Source organism: Macrotis lagotis, chromosome 7 (genome assembly GCF_037893015.1).
Source record: "Macrotis lagotis isolate mMagLag1 chromosome 7, bilby.v1.9.chrom.fasta, whole genome shotgun sequence".
NCBI lineage: Eukaryota > Metazoa > Chordata > Mammalia > Peramelemorphia > Peramelidae > Macrotis > Macrotis lagotis.
Window position 1 is genome coordinate 200,428,429 of NC_133664.1, and position 19,759 is coordinate 200,448,187.

The following is a 19,759-nucleotide window of genomic DNA, read 5'->3' on the forward strand; positions in this document are numbered from 1 at the left end:
GTCACAACCAGGAAATAGAGGAGTCAGGATTTGACATAACTAGGACCTTTGATTCTATTCAGTGGTTTGTTTGTTTTCTTTTATGCCATTCTATCTTCTTAGCCTCTTGAAAACCTAACCTGGGCAGGGCTCAAAATGATGGTAAACAAATCAGCTTGTTCCCAACATTCTCGGCTTCAATTCCTGGCATGAGCTAATTTTGGATATGGAGTGCTGGAGAGCTAATGGAAGAAAGATGGCTAGTCCCACCCATTCCCCCAACCCTATTCTAGCCTTTCTCTGACAAATGCCACCATTACTTCATCCTCCCCACCCCCACCCCTGGCTGTACAGACCCAGTTGTGGTCTACTTTAATTATATTTTCAGATCATTTAAAATGACCAGACCTTTTCCCTGGAGACTCCATTCCCATCCAATGGGATGAGAAAGAAAACAGTAAAGCATATCTACTCCAAGGCAGGCAAGGGAAAAGAAGGAAAAGCAGTAATTGGAGACATGAAACTGAACTATTGTCTTTCTCTCCTAAACAGCTGACTCCAACTGAAGGGGGCTGAGAGAAGGAGGAGGGAGCATTCTTTGCAGTGAAGTTAACAAAGAAAGATAACTGTGATGAAAAGAGCAAAATTCTTCAGCCTGGTCTTGCTGTAGCTACTGCCATAGGGGACAGGGAAGAATGAAGCTGACCTTGACCTTGAGGGAGGTGCAGAGGCAATGTTGTAGGCTCAGGAATTCTTACCCTAGGGCAAAGAACTGCCTGATTGGTGTGCCTTGAGACTGCATATGAAAAGCAGAAATATCCTAGCAGGATGAAGAGGAGGCATTCTAATTCTATTTATGGGTTCTTCCCACATATAATCAGAGTTCATTTGATCAGTCTCTCTGAACCCTCTTGATAACTTTCTTAATGACTGCCATAGAGGAGATTTTAAAAAATAAGATCGATACTTATTTTCCAGCAGTGATTTAGGTACAGTCCTATTGCTCAAGAGATGATCTTTTCCTCTGCTTGAGGAATCTGAGGTTCTAGTTTCTCTCTCCATTGCACCTTAGTCCTTAATTAACTCAGGATAACAGACAGAGGTGTCAGGCAGGTTCTCCCACTTTCTTAATCTTTTCTTATTCTTTCTGAAGGGAAGTATAAAGATTCTATGAGAGTTCCAGAATCAGAAAACAAGTCAACCTTAGGCCTCACCTAGAAAACACTCTCTGTTTCAAATCATTCCCAGTGAAGTGACTCCAACCTTGCAACACCTCTTGAATGTACCCCTGTCCCTATGGACCTTTTAATATATTCATGTTGGTTCTCCCATGTTCTACATCTCTTGGTAGCTCCCATAAGTTTCAGAGTACACAACAGACATTTCTTAAATTAATGTTTGCTCATCAACTTATCATTGTACTCCTATCCATGCTAGTCTTCTCCCTGTTTAATGAAAATGAGTGTATTTTGATAAGGGATGTTGAGATTTTAAAGTGAGAAAGGCACTGCTGAATTGAAAAGGGGAACAAAAAAGACAGTCTCCACACCAGTTGCGTGACTTTAAATCAGGCCTAGGGAGCCTCTTTTCTGACAAGGATCATTTGGATATTTATAGCACAATTCATGATCAAACATTTAATTAATTGACCCCTAAAAAGTTCCTAGATTTATTGAATTGTGAGTCCCAACTTGTGATTGCCCTTAGGGACTCTACTTTTTATGATACAAATGACAAATTATTTACACAATAAATAATGTCAGTAATCAACACAAATTCTGAAATAGCAGTCTGCTACAAGATTATAGTAAATATTTCAATTGTACTACGTGTAAAAAAAGTAAGAAAGATCTGTGTGAGATTCTACTTGTGAAAAATAAACTATATGATTTTTCCACTCTCGGTACAATATTAATACATACAATAAACCTTAGAAATAGTCATAGCAAAAGGGAAGATGGAAGATATCATGAGCTGTAGTTTGTGTGAACTCAGACAGTAAATAGCAAAAGATGGGATCTACCCATTCACCCAAAGCCCATCCCCATCAGCATAGTCCCATTAAAGCCTCTATTTTTTAAAATTCCAATAGTCACCTGCATAGAACTATTTCATCCAAAGAGAAGTCTCAGGGGAACATAGTCCTAACAGCTTCTGCAGGGAACTCAAACTTACATCCTCTAAAGCCAAATCCAGTGCTTCCAATAAACCACTTTGCCTCCAAGGTTGACAAAGTCCAGCTGGAGAGTTTGAGAACCCTATTTACAATTTCTTTGCTATTAACAACATTAACTTCTATCACTGATCCCACACTAAATCACATGAGCTCAGAGGGAAATGATATTTTATGGGGTCAGATCACCAGAAGGACAAAGTTTGCTTTTCCTAGAGATGGACCTTCATAAAATCAAGACAAACCAGGAACTGGAGTCAGACTTCACAAAGCCCACAATTTAGTTCACACTTACTCCAGATACCCTTGCTCCTAAACCTACTCAGAGTTTGCTTTATAAACTGTTGTTAAGGTAACATATGGTACACATGGTGGAAAAAAACAACAGGGGGACTGGAAGACAAGCATCCTACATTTTAGTCCAGACTCTGACCTGGGCTGACAGTTTCACAGAATCAAAAAATCTAAGACTTGAAAAGGACCCAGTAGTGTGCTGGAGCCAGATCCTCCCTGCTCAGGTGAGCATTTAGAGTTTAAGCATTTACATTTAAGAAATTGGCAAATACTTCTACAGATCAGGACTTGATTTATTTTGCTTTGTCTAGACTTGAGAGTGATGGAGAAAATGTTGATAATCCCTTTTAAACTTCAAAGTGTGTTGTGATTTTTTTGGAGTGTTGTTTGTTAAATATTTAACAGAACTCCTCTGAATATAACTATACCTGAACAAAAATCTCCTCTAAAATATGCCCAATAAAATGACCATCCACTTTCTCCTTGAATCCCCTCAGTGAAAGACAGCTCACTATATCTTGAGAGATTCAATTTCACTTTTCGAGAGCTTTTTGGCTAGAAAGATTTCTTGGCATCGTCTCAATCTGTCTCCTTGAAATTTCTACCCAATGTTCTTCAATCTACCCCCGGGTGGCCCAAACAAAACAAGTTTAATGCCTCTTCCATATGGTAGCCCTTCAAATCCTTAAGGACAGGGAGAAATAGATCCCCTAATTCCCCTCTCTCCAGGATAAACATTTCCAACTCTTACAACTCAGTTCATGAAAGGCATGTTCTCCAGTTCTTTCATCATCCTGATATATCTTCTGGTCATATTTACTCTTTATCTTTCTAAAATGTGATGCTCAGAACATAGTTCTCCAAATTTAGTCCAACAAAGAAGAAGCATATAAAACTCCTTCATTATAGATACCATATCTCTCTGAAAGAAACTTAATGATTTCATTCTTTTCTGATGATCAATCAACAAACATTTATTAAGGGCCTACTATATTCCAGCCTAAGTGCTAAGGAACATAAAAATAAATGAATGGATGATTAAATAAATAAATGAAAAAGAAATTTTAAAAAAGAAATTAAAAAAAGTCAAAAGACAGTCCCTGCCCACAAGAAGCTTACAATCTCATAGGGGGAATAGTAAGCAAACAAATATGTATAAACAGGATATATATATATATATATATATATATATATATATATATATATATATACAGAACAAACAGACAGTAATTAAAAGAGAAAATATTAGATTTAAGAGATATTGGGATTTAAGTTGGAATTTAGAGGAAGTCAAAGAAGTCAACAGATGAGAATGAGGAAGAAGAGCATTCCAGGAACAGGTCACAACCAGTAACACAGGGTCTTGTTTGTGGAGCAACAAGAATGCAGTTGACAAGGGACAGCTAGGTAGTGCAGTGGATAAAGCACTGGCCCTGGAGTCAGGAGTACCTGGGTTCAAATCTGGTCTCAGACACTTAATATAATTACCTAGCTGTGTGGCCTTGGGCAAGCCACTTAACCCTGTTTGCCTTGCAAAAAACCTGAAAGAAAAAAGAATGCAGTTGACACTGGAACAAAGGGAACATGGTGTTAAGAAGTCAGAAAGATAGGAGGGGCTATGATATAGGGCTTTCAACATCAAACAATTCTATTTTACATCCTAGAGATAGTAGGGAGGTACTGGGATTTACTGAGCAGGGGATGAAAAGAATTTTAGGAAAATAACTTTGGTGACTAATCAAAGAATGGATTAGAGTGGGAAAAGATGTGGTAATCATTTAGGTTTCTAGATGATTAGCCTTTATAAGGAGTTAGACCACTTCTTCATGGAGACAAGGATGAAGGAAATAGTGGTGGAAGGAATTTGAGATATAGAAAAAAAGGGAAAAAAAGTTCATGGTGAATGAACTTAAATGTTTTCAATGAAATATGGAGCAATATAAGATTAAACAAGCATGAAAAAGTTTAGAAGAACTGTTGTGCAGTACCACTACTAGATCTATATGCCAAAAAGATCATTTAAAAAAAGGAGAAAAGGCCCATATGTAGCTCTTTTTATAGTGACAAAGAATTGGAAATTGAGGTGATACCCATCAACTGGAGAATGATTGAACAAATTATGGTATACAAATGTGATGGAATACTATTGTTCTGTAAGAAATCAAGAGCAGGTGGACTTCAGAAAGGATCAAGAAAGGGGAAAATATTTAGTAGGACACTGGGTACCAGACAAGAAAAAAGCTTCATGGTGTTTGGAGTAAGGTTGAAATGGAGAGAATTCATATTTTTCAGAGATCCTGGAGTCTGAATGGAGGAATTCAAAAATGAGCTGTTTCTAGGGACAAGAATCATTACATTTAGAGACAAATGCTGATTCTGCAATTTAAGGAAGTGTGACCTTAGGTAAATTACTTCTACTGTCTAATTCTCAGCTTCATTCATTCATAAAATTAGAAGGTTGGACTAGATCAAGGGGTATTCCCCCTTTTTGAATCATGGATCCCTTTGGTATCTGGCAAAGCCTATGGATCCCTTCTCAGAATCGTGTCTTTAATGCATGGGATTGCAAAAGAAGCCAATTATATTGAAATGATTATCAAAATATGTTTTAATACAGTTCATCTTAAAATCTATCCATTGGATCCTTTGGCCCTCCTTCCTGAGGCCACAAATAGGAGACAGATCCCTAAACTTCTGATGTTTTGCAACTAAGATGCATTCTCCTTTCCTCTGGAGTAGGAGAGCATACTGCTGGTGTTAAACCCTAAGAGAGGCTTCTCACTCACACCCAGCCTCTGATTGTTTTTCTCTCCCAGGAGTACTAAGGGGTTTAGTAAACCTGCTCAGCAGTATGGCTCTGCCCCACCTCCTTTCTACCCTTGGGTTTCTCTCCCCAGATTCCCTAAAGACATAGTCTCAAGTTCTTTATCCCTCCAATATCATCCTACTGATAGAAAAATAAATACAAGGGGGGAGGGGGGCAGGGAGGGAGGGGAAGAGAGAGAGAAGAAGAAGAAGGAGGAGGAGGAGGAGGAGGAGGAGGAGGAGGAGGAGGTAATCAGAAATTTCCAAAGTTTAGCCCTGGCTTTTAATGACATGGAAATCAAATTTGGTTAGAACTTACTCAACTCCTTTCCTTTCACTGACTTATCTTTCACAGTTCCAGACTCATCCTTTTTAGTTCCAGTCTATAAGAAGGTCCCACATGAATTCTTTAACTTTTGCTTCCTTCCAGGAAACCAAGATTTTAGATTCTCACCCCTTTTCTTTTGATTAAGAAGCAGAAGGAAGTATTCCCCTTCATTTTTCCTCATCCCTATATTCCTAGCAAGGATACAGCAAGGATCTGACTAGTAAGTTCATTTGCATCTCTGGGAACCATTCACAGTCACACTCCAGGTCATACATCTTATAAGGGAGGTTGTTTTTTTTTTCATTTGTTCAGTCACTCCAGTTGTATCGCACTCTCATTTGGGATTTTCTCAGCAAAAGATACTGGAATAGTTTGCCATCTCCTTTTCCAGCTCATTTTTAGATAAGGAAGTTGAGGAAGAATCAAGTAGCTTACTCAGTCTCACTGAGGTCACATTTGAACTCAGGTCTTCCTAACTCTAGGCCTGGCATTCTATCTACTATGCCACTAGCTTGCCCTTTATGTAGGGGAGGAGAAGAAAGAGGCTTAGAAATCTAAAAGTCAGGGAGCCAAGATGGTGACAGGAGAAGAGCCTCTCTTAGGTGCTCTCTCTCTATAATATTTTAAAACTCATAAAATAATGACTCTAACTAAATTTGCGAGAGACAGAACCCACAAAAAGATCCAATGAGGCATTTTTCTAGCCCAAGGTAACATAGAAAATAGTGGAAAGGCTCTGCTCCATGGGGTTGGAGGGGCGGCCCGCCAGAGTGAAGGAACTTCAGTCTCCCAGAGGCAGCCCCAGGGCACCTGGGAGCCTTGGTTCATGGCAGTGGGGGCAATTTCCTGATCTACACCCCAGGGAGCACCCAGTACAACTTGGAAGATGAGCAGGGGAGGAGGGGGGGAACCTCTGCCAGAGCGAGCCCATGAAGCCCATCCCTCAGGGCACTCAGCAAGCAGCTTGACCATGGCAGCCCAGATCCAGGAAATGGAAGCAGGTGGTCCAAAAGCAGGAGCCCCCAGGCAACTGAGTCTTGCTTACCAAAGGGAGGGGAGTAGAGAGAGAATTCCAAGGTCTATCCTCTGTACCTGGAACAGGACTCTGGGGCTCTGACCACATTCAGATCCTGATCACAGTCTAAGCCCCCCATAGAACAGCAGTGTCCCCCCACCTCAGCCCCATGGCAGAGGGGTGCACTTGTGGTCATTCTCAGACAAAGAGGGAAGACAGAGCTTCATACACTAAGATCCTTGTGGGGGTTGTGTTCCAATAATACTCAAAAGATCAGGAAGCACCCCAAAACCAAGCACAGGCTGGGGAAATGAGTAAACAGAAAAAAGCGGAACACCATTGAGAAATACATTGTCTATGATCCCAAGAAGGATCAAAATACTCAGTCTGAAAATGAGGAAGTCCAAGCTCCTGCATCTAAAGACTGCAAGAAAAATAGAAATTGGGCTCAGGCTTTGACAGAGCTCAAAAAAGATTTTGAAAATCAAGTAAGGGGGAATAGAAGAAAAATTGGGAAAAGAAATGAGAGAGATGCAGGAAAAACATGAAAAAAAAAAGTCAGCATCTTAGTCAAGGAGATCCAAAAAAGTGCTGAAGAAAATAACATGTTAAAAACCAGCATAGGTCAAATGTATAAAATAGTTCAAAAAGTTATTGAGGAGAAGAATGCTTTAAAAAACAGAATTGGTCATATGGGAAAAGAAATAAGAAAGCTCTCTGAGGAAAACAAATCCTTCAGATGCAGAATGGAACTAAAGGAAGCTGCTGACTTTACGAGAAGGCAAGACACAATACTTCAAAACCAAAAGAATGAAAAATTAGAAGAAAATGTGAAACATCTCATTGAAAAAAAACAACTGATCTGGAAAACAGATTCAGGAAAGATAATTTTAAAATTATTGGAATAGTGGAGTGGCTAGGTGGCACAGTGGATAGAGCACCGGCCCTGGAGTCAGGAGTACCTGAATTCAAATCCAGTCTCAGACACTTAATAATTACCTAGTTGTGTGGCCTTGGGCAAGCCACTTAACCCCATTTGCCTTGCAAAAACCTAAAAAAAAATTTTGGGGATAACTGAAAGTCACAATCAGGAAAAGAGCCTTGACATCATTTTTAAAGAATTCCTACAGGAAAATTGCCCAGATATCCTAGAAGCAGAGGGCAAAATAGAAATTGAGAGAATCCACTGATCTCCCCAAGAAAGAGATCAAAAAATAACAACCCCCAGGAATATTATAGCCAAGTTCCAGAACTCCCAAGTCAAAGAGAAAATATCAAAAGCAGCCAGAAGGACACAATTCAAATATCGTGGAGCTGCAGTCAGGATTACACAGGACTTAGCAGCAACTACATTAAAGGCTTGTAGAGCTTGGAATAGAATATTCTGGAAGGCAAAAGAGCTTGGAATGCAACTGAGAATCAACTACCCAGCAAAACTGAACATCCTCTTCCAGGCAAAAAGATGGACTTTCAATGAACCAGGGAAATTTCAAATGTTCCTGTTAAAATGGCCAGAGCTGAACAGAAAGTTTGATCTTCAAATACAGGACTCAGGTGAAGCATAGAGAGTTGAGGAGAAGGGTAAAATATGAGGGACTTAATGATGATGAACTATGTGTATTCCTGCATAGGAAAATGATACTGATAATACTCATTAGAAACTTCTCATTTAATAGAGCAGGTAGAAGGAGTTTTTGTAGATGAAGCACAGGAAAGAGCTGAATTTGAACATATAATATATTGTAAAAATGGAGTCAATGGCTAAAAGGGAAATGTAATGAGAGTAAGAGAAAGGAGAGGGGGAATAGGCTAAGATATTTCATATAATAAGATTTTTCTTTATTACAATGAGCTATTGCAATGATATGGAAGGGGGGAAAGGCGAGGGGGAATGAGGGAAACTTTGCTCTCATCAGAGGTGACTAGGAGAGGAAACAGCATATATACTCAATGGAGCATAGACATCTAGAGTAAGAAGGAGAGAAAAGGGACAGGGGGGAGGGGGGGGATGTGAGTGATGGAGGAGAGGATGGACCGTGGGAGAGAGTGGTCAGTTATAACACATTTTCTTTTTGACTTCTTGCAAGGGGCTGGGATTGGATGGCCTGTCTGGGACCACAGGGCCAGGTGGTTGCTGGGCCTTAGGGGTGGTATGTGGTCTCTGGGCTCTTGGCCCCAGGGCCAGGGATCCATCTGCTGTGCCACTCAGCTACCCTACAGCACATTTGGAAAGAGGGATAGAGTGAAAGGAGAGAAAAAATATAGTATATGGTAGTAGGGAAGTACAAATGGAGGGAGTTGCGATCAGCAATGGCAACAGTGGAAAAGTATGGAAGTGGCTTTTGTGATGGACTTGTCATAGGGAATGTCGTCTACCCGTGACAGAGCTTGTGGTATTGGAACACCAGACTGAACACAGACTGAAGCACATTTTTCATTATTGTTGTTGTTGTTGTTGTTGTCATTATTTGGGGGGGGGGGGGGGTTGGCTTGCCCAGGGCTGCATAGCTGGGTGATTGTTGGGTGTCTGAGGCCAGATTTGAGCTCTGGTGCTCCTGACTCCAGGGCTGGTGCTCTGTCCACTGAGCCATCTGGCCACCTGTATTATTTTTTTGTTGTTTTTTGTGGGGCAAGTGGGGTTGAGTGGCTTGCCCGGGGACACACAGCTGGGTGATTTCTGGGTGTCTGGGGCTGGATATGAGCTTGGGTGCTCCTGGATCTAGGGCCAGTACACTGTCCACTGCGCCACCTAGCTACCCCTATTATTATTTTTTATTAATTTTAATTTTTTTTCTCTTTGTTTTGCTGCTCATGAGGGTCTGTATTTTTGGTGGAGAGGGGAGTATTATGTTTACTCTTAAACAAGAATATTTTAGTAATTTATAAAAAAAACATCATTTGCACAAAAATAAAAATAAATAAATATAATAAGTAGAAAAAAAAGAAAAGAAATCCAAAAATCAGTTCCTTCAGGTGGGCAAAACACTGAACTTGAACTTATTGGGAATGGTTTCAGCTCTATTATTAATTGATCCTCAGCCTCCTGTTTCTCCAGGACCTTGGAAGATGCCCATTTCTAGCTAACATCCCAAAGACTTCTCCGCACTGCTTAGAAACAGGGGCCTCTGGGGCTTTCAGTGCATGAACACAGTCTTTAAAATATGCAAAGAAACAAAAAATGTTGTGTAAAACATTTTTGGTTTTTCTTTACTGAACAAACAATTACATTTCAAGCTAATGATCTTCCCTAGACCTTGTTGAAGAGAAACCCCATGGCTTGTTAACTTGACAAAGAAACATTTATTCCCTAAGAGAAAGTAGTAGAACTTCAGTTATTCTGAACCTGAGTTGACTCATCCCCTTGTCAGCTCTTAGAAAACTGGAAAAGAGTGAAGGTGAAGGAAAGGATTGGCTAAATGTATATTTATTTTAACCTAACATTCTAGAATGTTATTACCTTTTGAAACTCACTACAACCTGGTGTGTAGTAGATAGTGCAAATACCATGATTTTATTTTCTCAGATGAAGAAAGTTAAGAAACTTGCCCCAGCTAGTAAATGAGGAAGTCAAATCTCCCAATTCCAAACTTCTTTCATTCCTTCCACCCAACCCCAAAATCTTCTGTCTTTTTCTTTAGAAATGCATTTTATTAGACCAACATATTCTAAAACACTATAGCATCCTGGAGGGTAAAATTCATGAGAAAATGCCTCCTTTAATAGAGCCGGCTTTTGAATCAGATCCCCCAAGTGGAACCAAGCTGCTACAAATAGTTCAGAAGATAATTATTAATCACTTCCCAGGAGATTTCATAGTCTTTCTCATCCAATTATGTATTTCCTTTCTTGGTCTAGTCCAATTGGATTGGTTTACATAGGGCAAGGCCTCCCTTCTCAAGTAAACAACCCGCTGCCAAAAGTTCTGAACAGGGAGGTCTTGACTCATCAAGGGAAATGGCCCAGTGTTTGGAGGCCCCCATACAGTCTAAAGCACCTGAGACCCAACATTCCCAAGAGGATGGTTGTTAGGGACATTAAATGCACCTTGGAGACAAAATGAGTAGTAGGCAAAAAGCTAGTCAGCCAAAGGTACTAACTGAAAGATACAAACAATATTTCCCTCTGATCTTTTGTCTTTTGTTGATGCTAGGTAACAGGGAATTCAGTTCAATTCAAGAAATCTTTGTTAAACTCAGCTCTGGTCCCCCTACCTGATAATAATGCCTCCCCCCCCCAACAAATATTAGAAAGATGGAGGCAGAGAGAAGGGAACAAGAAGGGAATATTCTTAAAGCACTGATATTTGTCCTTCATTATTGAAGAAGTCCATGACATCAGGGAGGTGATGTCATGACAAGCACATGAATGGGATCTGAGTGAGGAGGGGCTATGTTAAATCACCAGCCTCACTCTCTCTCCTCCAGAGCCATCTGAGTCCACTGGTCAGATATGAATCAAGATAACTGAAGATGACCCTGGATGAGAGGCAATCAGGATTAAGTGGCTTGCCCAAGGTCAAACTAGAAAGTGTCAAATGACTGAGCCTAAATTCTAACTCCTGTCCTCCTGATCTCAAGGTCAGTACTTTATCCACTGCATCACTTAGCTAAGCATTTTGAAAATATTATTTCATTTGATCATTATAACATCCCTGAGAGGTAGATACTGTTATTATGTCCATTTTACAGTTGATAATATTGAGATAGACAGAAGTGATTTGCTAAAGGTCACACAACTAGTAAAAGTCAGAGGTCACATTTGAACTCTGGTCTTCCTAACTTCTAGCTCACAAAATTACTTAGTTGCCTCTATTTATTTTTTATTTATTAATTTTGAATGTATTTGTTTTGCATATTTTTGAAGCTGATACTGTATACACATTGTTTCTCTTCATAGAATGTAAATTTTATGAGAAGAAAGACTTTCTTTTTTATCTTTTCATCCCCAGAGTCTAGTTGAATATATGGTTTAACAAAAGCTTGTTGATTAGCCAAATTAATTGCTAAGCACCTTCTATTTACAAAGTACTGTGTTAGATATTAGGGATTAAAAAAACAACAGAATAGAACTGCAAACATATATAAATATAATACACATTAATCTGAAGAAGAAGAGAACAGTTAAAAACTGGAGAAATCAAGAAAGGCTTCAAGGATGAAGTGACTGCTGAGCCTTCATAGAGGCTGAATTAAGTACAGGACAGATAAGCACAACTTCCTGGGAAATTGGGAGATAAAATATTAAGAATAGGGGGAAAATGGATAATACAGAATGGATAAAAGACTGGAATATAGAATGCATAAAATGCATTAAAATATAAAATCAGACTAGAAAGGGAGGTTGGAGGCAGATTGTGGAAGACTACAGTGTGAACGCCAGCCTAAAGAATTTGATTTTTATCCTCAAGGCAACAGTGAGCTATTGAAGGTTTTGAGCAGTTGACTAGTGGGGTTAAATTCATCCCTAAAGATTATTGTGGCAGCTGTGTGGAGAACAGATTGTAGAGGAAAGAATCTGGAAGCAGAGAGACCAATTAGGAGATTATCACAATATTCCCAATGAGAGGAGATGAAGACTTAAATTGGAATAGCTGCCATGTGAATGGTGAGGGGGGTCAATGATATTTGCCCTACATGCTGGAATTCCTAACTGCAATTCTAATTAGATTCTTTCTTTTCCAACTTCTTTCTTCCTCTCTCCATTTTCCTGTCTTCCTGCACCATTTGGTATTCAGTACCCCAGACTCAGAAGCAGGATAAATATAATTAGTTTTGCAGCTATGAGCTGCTATAAGTTAATAAATTTTTCTGGGCTCACGAGGAAACCTAGTCACCATTTGTAGTATTGTGGCTATTAGAAAACACATTCCAAGTTTCAAGCAATTGACTTGCAAAACAAACTGTAACACAACCTGTTCATAAATAGGAAATTGTGAACAGTTTACAATGAGTTGGACACAGCTGAAACAACTAAACAACAACAATAAAAACTAGTATAGAAACAAACATTTATTAAGTGCCTATGTGCCAGGCACTCTCCTTGCTAAGGTTTGTTGAAGTATGCATATATCTACAAAGATTAGGTGAGAATGGAGACAAGTTATAGAGGGATTCAGTAAGGGACTATTTTTTTTCTCCATAATCTTGCTAAGTTTCACTCACAAGCCAAGTGAACTACTATTGGGTTGGTCACTCACTTTGGGTTGTATAATGTGGGTCAGTCAACCTCAAAGACTCCAAAAGATGATCTTTAAAACTTAGAAAATTAAATAACATTGTCTCTGTAAAGAATTTAGAATTTGGTTAGTCTATATTGCCTCAATTTATAGATAAATAGAAGAAGTAAAATGGAGGAAGAAAAGCACTCAATTAGAAATCAAGATCCAATCAAGAAATCCAATCCATGATCAGAAGCATCACAATAGGAGATACTTAAGAATAAAATTCTGACAACATAAAGAGAAATGATTCCAACATGGAAGATATATGGTGTTTGTATAAAGAGACACATGGAGCTCATCAACCATCTTGATTTGAAAAAAAAATGGACAGAAGAGAGAAGCAAGGCCAGGTAAGAGAAGATTAAAAATAAGAGAATGACATACTTTTGCAAAATTATAATAGGAATGTTAAACTTCAAAATGAACTGATGCCAGTGGAAAAGCTATCAACAGCAAAAAAAAAAAATAAATTTTTCTTAACTATTTTAGGAGAAAAAGGGAAAGAAGGAAAAGGATATTGGCTTGTGATGGTTGAAATGAAGTTAACTGACAAAAAGAGAGAAAGAAGGATCACTCAATTCTTATCCTCTTTCCATTTTCTTCACAAAAGAGAATTGCCTTTGCATTGGAAATGAGAGAACAAAAATGATTAACAAGTATTAATACCAAAGGTAAACTTGGAGACAGTCACTTAGCCCAGATGAACTACTTCTTCATGTACTGAAAGAATTGGCAGGAGTGACTGCTAAAACACTTTCAGTTATGTTACAAAGATCACAGAAAAAAAGAATAGACACCACAAGTAAGGCAAATGTCCTGATTTTCATAAAAGGGGGTGAAAAATCAAGCATGGGGTGGATAGGTGGTGCAGTGAAGGGGTGGATAGGTGGCACAGTGGATAGAGCACCAGCCTTGGAGTCAGAAGTACCTTAGTTCAAATCCAACCTCAGACACTTAATAACTACCTAGCTGTGTGGCCTTGGGCAAGCCACTTAACCCCATTTGCCTTGCCACAACCTAAAAGAAAAATCAAGGGCAATCTAGAAGGCAATTAGTTTGACTTCACTTCATTTGAAATTTTGAGAAAGGATCACTAAAGAAATGGTTAGTAAATATTTAGAAAGGAAAGCAGAGATTCATCAAGGAAAGAGTCATGCCAGATTATCCTTACTTCCTTTTTTGATGAGGCTACTAAACTAGCTGATGAGGGTATTGCTCTGAATATGTTTTGCCTAGATTTTTGTAAAGCTTTTAATAAAGATTTCGTACTATTCTCGTGGAAAAGATGGAGAGATGTGAATTGGATGAATTCATAAGAGGGTGTATGGCCTGACTCAGAGAGTAGTTACTACTAATGGTTCAGTGTCAATATGTGGCAGGAGGTCTTCAAGGCAACGTCTCAGGGACCTGTCCTTGGTCTTGTCCTCTTTAATATTTTTTATCAATGATTTGGTTAAATCTAGGAAGGATAGCCCACATAGTAAAGGACCCAGACAGGCTCCAAAGGGACCTTGATAGGCTAGATCATTAAACTGAATTCAGATGAAATTCAGAAGAGATAAATGCTAAATTTTGCCATGGAGTAAAAAACAAATCCACATATAAAACTCAAAATTAATAAAATCTTTTTAAAAAATCCACAAATATAAATGGTAGACATTTATAGACATCAGTTGTTCTGAAAAGGATCTTAGGGCTTAATGCATATTCCTCCTTAGGAGCCACCAGTGTGATAGTCAAAACCCCCCCCAACAAATTCAATGGTGGGCTACATTAAGAGAATCAGAACTTAGGTCACCCAGAGAAAATCCAATGGAGGTGAGATTTAAATCCAGGTGCTCTGACTCCATCACTTTTCCCCCTGTATTAAGTGACAGAGGGAGAAAAGTTACCCATTCATTAATAGCTTTGGGACTGCACTTTTAAGTTGTTAGAATCAACTGTAAATAAGTTGATTACACCCTGTGAAAAAGTAATAAATACCGTAAGTGGCTAATTGTTTTGGTTAGAGTTAGTTCTCTGAAAGTCTCCTTGAGGGGCGGCTAGGTGGCGCAGTAGTGAATAGAGCACCGGCCCTGGAGTCAGGAGTACCTGAGTTCAAATCCGATCTCAGACAGTTAATGATTACTTGGCCATGTGGCCTTGGGCAAGCTACTTAACTCCATTTGCCTTACAAAAAAAAACAACAACAACAACAACAACAGGAAAGTCTCCTTGGAAGAAGAAATAGGAAGGCCTTGTAAGAGGTCTCAATAGTACTACAATGCAGCATTCTCAATGTATAGCTCTTCGATATTTATGCCTTTCTTTGAGCAGGTTAGACTCTGTCATTAGGTTGATCATCCATTATTTTATGTGGTTATGAGGATTTTATATTTTTCTTACTGTAACATAAAACAAAAAGTGGAGAACATTTAATCTGTTTTTGTTAGCAGTCCTAATAAATTTTGCACAAAATGAGGACCCCAGTATGACATAGAGTTAATCACATAAGTTATGTTCACACTGCTGGGGGAAATAAAGAGGATCAGAACTTCCAAGTATAAATTAATTTCTTTGCAAATTTTACCCATTGCTCCTGGATCTGCCTTTTAGGATCATGTGGCATAAATCTAATCCCTCCTACAACAATCTGTCAAATATTTGAAGACAACTATGGTGTCCCCTAGGAGTCTTTTTTTCTCCAGGCTGATCATAGCAAATTCCTTCAACTAACCCTTATATATCATGAACCTTGTCTATATATCAAGGACCTTGTCTATCCTGGTTTCTCTGCTTCAGTGGGAAAATTTCCAGTTTGTTAATAACCTTAAGCTGTGGCATCCATAATACCTTGAATAAAGCTTGAAGAGGGCAAAGTACAATGTGATTACTGTCTCCCTATTTCTGAAAGACTTTCTACCAGAACTACCTAAAAGGTTACCTCAAAGGTTGATGGTTTCCCCCATTTTTAGAAGCCTCCAAGTAGAAATTCTACATCCCCTTTCAGGGGCTGTTATAGTGGGATGTTTTTTCTCATATACAGGTTGGTTTTGATGACCACTAAGGTAACTTTCATTGCTCAAATTCCATGTTAATAAAATCCCACCAAAATAGGTTAAATACTGAGGATACAAAGACAAAAATAAAAGACAATGCCATTGGAAAAACTCCCAATCTATTAGAAAAGACAACATATAGACATATAAGTATAAACAAAGTTTATACCATATAAATACAAAGTAATTGGGGGAGAGGCACTAGAAATTGGAGGAGGGAGGGGATAAGGAAAGTTGTTATGTAAAAGGTGGTATCTATGGTGAGCATTGAAGGATTCTGAGAGGCAGAAAGATGAGGAAGGAATATGTTCCAGATATGTGAAAAGGCATGGAATAGAAGATGAGATGCTGTGTGTGAGAGACAGCAAAAAGGTACTGGAGAACTCTGTCCACCATTTTCATACATGTGAGATCAGGGTATAAAGGGTACTAAAAGTGCTCTTGAAGGGAAATGGAAGTCCCCACACCAATTACCATGCAGACTGAAGGTGAAAGTACAGTTCTCCTTCCTAAGACTCAGTGATGGGGTTTAGGGAAGATAAAGAAGAGCTAAGAAGAAGTATGTTTTGTTACTTAATAGTTTTAGTTGTGTCCAACTCTTTGCGACCCCATCTGGATTTTGGGGGGGGGGGGAGCAAAGATACTAGTTGTTTGCCATTTCCTTCTCCAGCTCCTTGTAGAAATGAGGAAAATGAGGCAAACAAGGTGAAATGACTTGCCCAAGGTCACACAACTAATAGGTGTCTGAGTCCAGAATTGACCATAGGTCTTTCTGATTCCAGGCCCTGAGCTCTATCCACTGAGCAACCTAGCTGTATGGATCAGCTTAATTGATCTAATTGTATGTTTCCAACTTCAAACCTGATTAGGAAGAACTGGCTTGAATGACATTCTTCTCTTCATCTTGTGACTTACTTGACTCCCTGTCATGTGTTAGTAGCAGACCCCCTGCAAAGCCCAGGACCTGGATTGTAGTTGACTGTGAGAGATGCAATGCAGTGCCCTAGCATCTATTGGCAATAAGGATGACTAAGTGGAAGTTAAAATCGAAGCACAAGTAAAGGCAGAGATTGGTGGACAGTAGAAATTTAATGAAAGAAAACAGACTGACACCAGGAAAAAAGCCAGCTGGGTAGCCTTGTCTACATTAGCCACATGTTCCCATTCTGTAGAGGTACCCTTGGGCCTTGTGGTGAAGGGTGAGGTTTTTTTTGTATGTTTTTTAAAATAATCAAATAAGTACAACACTTATCTCCCGGCACAGCCCTAACCACATCTCTGGTTGTCAGACAGAGGAGGCTAAAGTAGGACTTTTCTCTACCCAGGCTCCCATGTGACATTTAATTCAGCTTCAGAAACTCATTTCCTTCTTTTTCCTTCACCTCATAGAATTATAGAAATTTAAAGATGATCTGATCCATTCCCTCATTTAACAGAAGGGAGAACTGAGGCACAAAAAGGTAGAATAATTTGCCCCCTATCACAGGGTAGTAGTAGTAGTATCTAAATTCAAAAATCAAAATTGATTCCAAATCCAATCTTTCTACTATAACCAAATTGAATTCCCCCCCCCTCCATCTTACCTCCATAAATATAATTTCTAGACCTAAAAAAAGTCAAACTTGTATTCTGTACCAAAATAACTCATATAATTACTATACTTAATCTTTTTCTGGATGCAAAATACTCTAGGTCCTAGAAGTCTCCACTATAAACTACAAAGGAGTTCCAGACTTTGAGAGTCTGAATGGTTAGCAGACCAGACTAAAGAGTCAAGCTTCAGTGTCCAATTGACCTAAAGAAAATCACAAACACAGGGTCTCAGCTTCACCCAAGTTCTGAATTAGAAGACAGAAGGAGTCATCTTTACCTCCTCCATGATCTGTAGAATTGTGACAAGCAATAGGTGTAGATATTTTGTCTTCTATAGGGAAAATCTCTAGTAAAATTCCCAAGGACTAGACAGCAAGTTAGGAAGTGAGTAAAGAGAATGCTTTGAAGAAGGGAAACATTTTTATTAATGCCATCCAAGACTCATTTTCAATGATCCTTACTCTATTTTCCAATCTCCATGGTTGCAATTTTTTTTCCAATTTTCTCTTATCTATTAAAATTAGCATCCGTATATGAAAGAAATTGGGATTACATTTCAAATCACATATCACTATAAGCAATAAATGGATGCATAATCATAAAGAGTCACAGCATAAACAAATTAGGAGACCAGAGAAAGAAAACCCTTTCTTTCATATCTTAGCATAGGGAAGGAATTCTTAAACAAATAAGAGCTATAGAAAAAAGGGATAAAGTGGTCAATTTTGACTATAAAACTGAAAAGATTTTATTCAAGAAAAATTCAATTTAATCAGTACCAGAAGGAAAACAATAAACTGACAAAAATAGTGCAGCAATTTTCTCTGATAAATGTCTGATATTTGAAGCATATGATTATTGACCCAAATATTTAAGAAAAATGGAGGGGCTACTAGATGGTGTTGTAAATAGAGTACTGACCCTGGAGTTAGGAGGACCTGAGTTCAAATATGATCTTAGACATTTACTATTTGTATGACCCTGGACAAGTCACTTAGCATCATTGTCTAAACAAATAAATAAACACAATAGAAATTATAAATGATTAAAGGCTATGAACACTAAATTTTCATAAGAAGAAAAGGAACTGCCAACAACCATATGAAATAATCCTTCAAATTACTAATTACAGGAAGAATGTAAATAAAAACAACCCTGAGTTCTAACTCATATCCATCATATTGCCAAAGAGGACAAAAATTAAAATGACAGTTGATAGAGTGGCAATGGTAAGAATGACACACTAATAAACTCTTAGGGAGGCTGCAAATTGGTCCAACATTTTTGGAGCTGTACCCTTGTCCCCAAAATGCCACTATTAAGCACATACTTCAGAGAGATTGGAGAAAGGGAAAAAAGATCTTAATGTCCAAAAATATTTATAGCAACATTTTTGTTGTAGCAAAGATTTGGAAATAGATGAATGGCTAAATTTTGCTATATTATGTAGAATTGTACTCAAATTATGCTTATGTGAATATAATAGAACGCTTTGCACAAAAAAAAATCATGAAAGAGATATATTCAGAGACACCTGAGACAATTTACATGAAGTAATGTAAAGTGAGCAAAACTTACTATACTGACTACAACACTACAAAGACTTAAGAACTTTGAAAGATTTAAGAACTATGACCAATGATGTCCCCAACCAGAACTCCAGAAAACTGATTATGCCTGACTTCCTAGCTCTTAACAGTAAAGTAGGGACTTAAGATACATAAAGAGACATATATTTTCAGATATAGTCAATGAATGGACTTGTTTTGCTTGAGTATGCTTATTGTATAGAGAACTTTTTTCTTAATAGGGAAGGAGGAGAGAGGGGGAATAAAGATATAATGCCAAAAAATGATGAGGGGGAAAAGTAGAGTCAATGGAACATTTTAAAAATACTCAGAAGAGAGAGTAAAATAAAATTTCAGAAGGGCAGAGTTACTACTGCAATATATCTTTTTTTAGATATAAGTAATAGAGATTTATGGTTTTCTAAAAAATACCCCCTTTTCTGTTCTTATATTTGGAAATGTTCATGTTTCTTTATATTTGTTAAGTTCATAATATTACAAAAATCTAATTTAAGAAATAGAATCAGCCTTTCTAATTTACCTAGCTGACACATGGGAGCTTTCAGTCATAGAATTATAGAAATGGACTTTTAGGACTGGAAAAGATCTCAGAGATCATTTAGTCTATTCTCTTAGTTTTTAAAAGTAATTACAGGAATTAAGAAATCTGACTTGCCCATATATGACTAGATGGTTATTCAATTAATAAACACATTTTTTGAATGTCTACCATATGCAAGGATAAA

The 19,759-nt window shown here is 38.2% G+C and overlaps 1 protein-coding gene across 1 annotated transcript in view; it reads right to left on the bottom strand.

Annotated features, from left to right (window-relative positions):
* The window catches only part of VWF (von Willebrand factor), a 212,002-nt gene that overhangs the window by 173,533 nt on the left and 18,710 nt on the right, over positions 1-19,759 (bottom strand). The window lies entirely within an intron of this gene.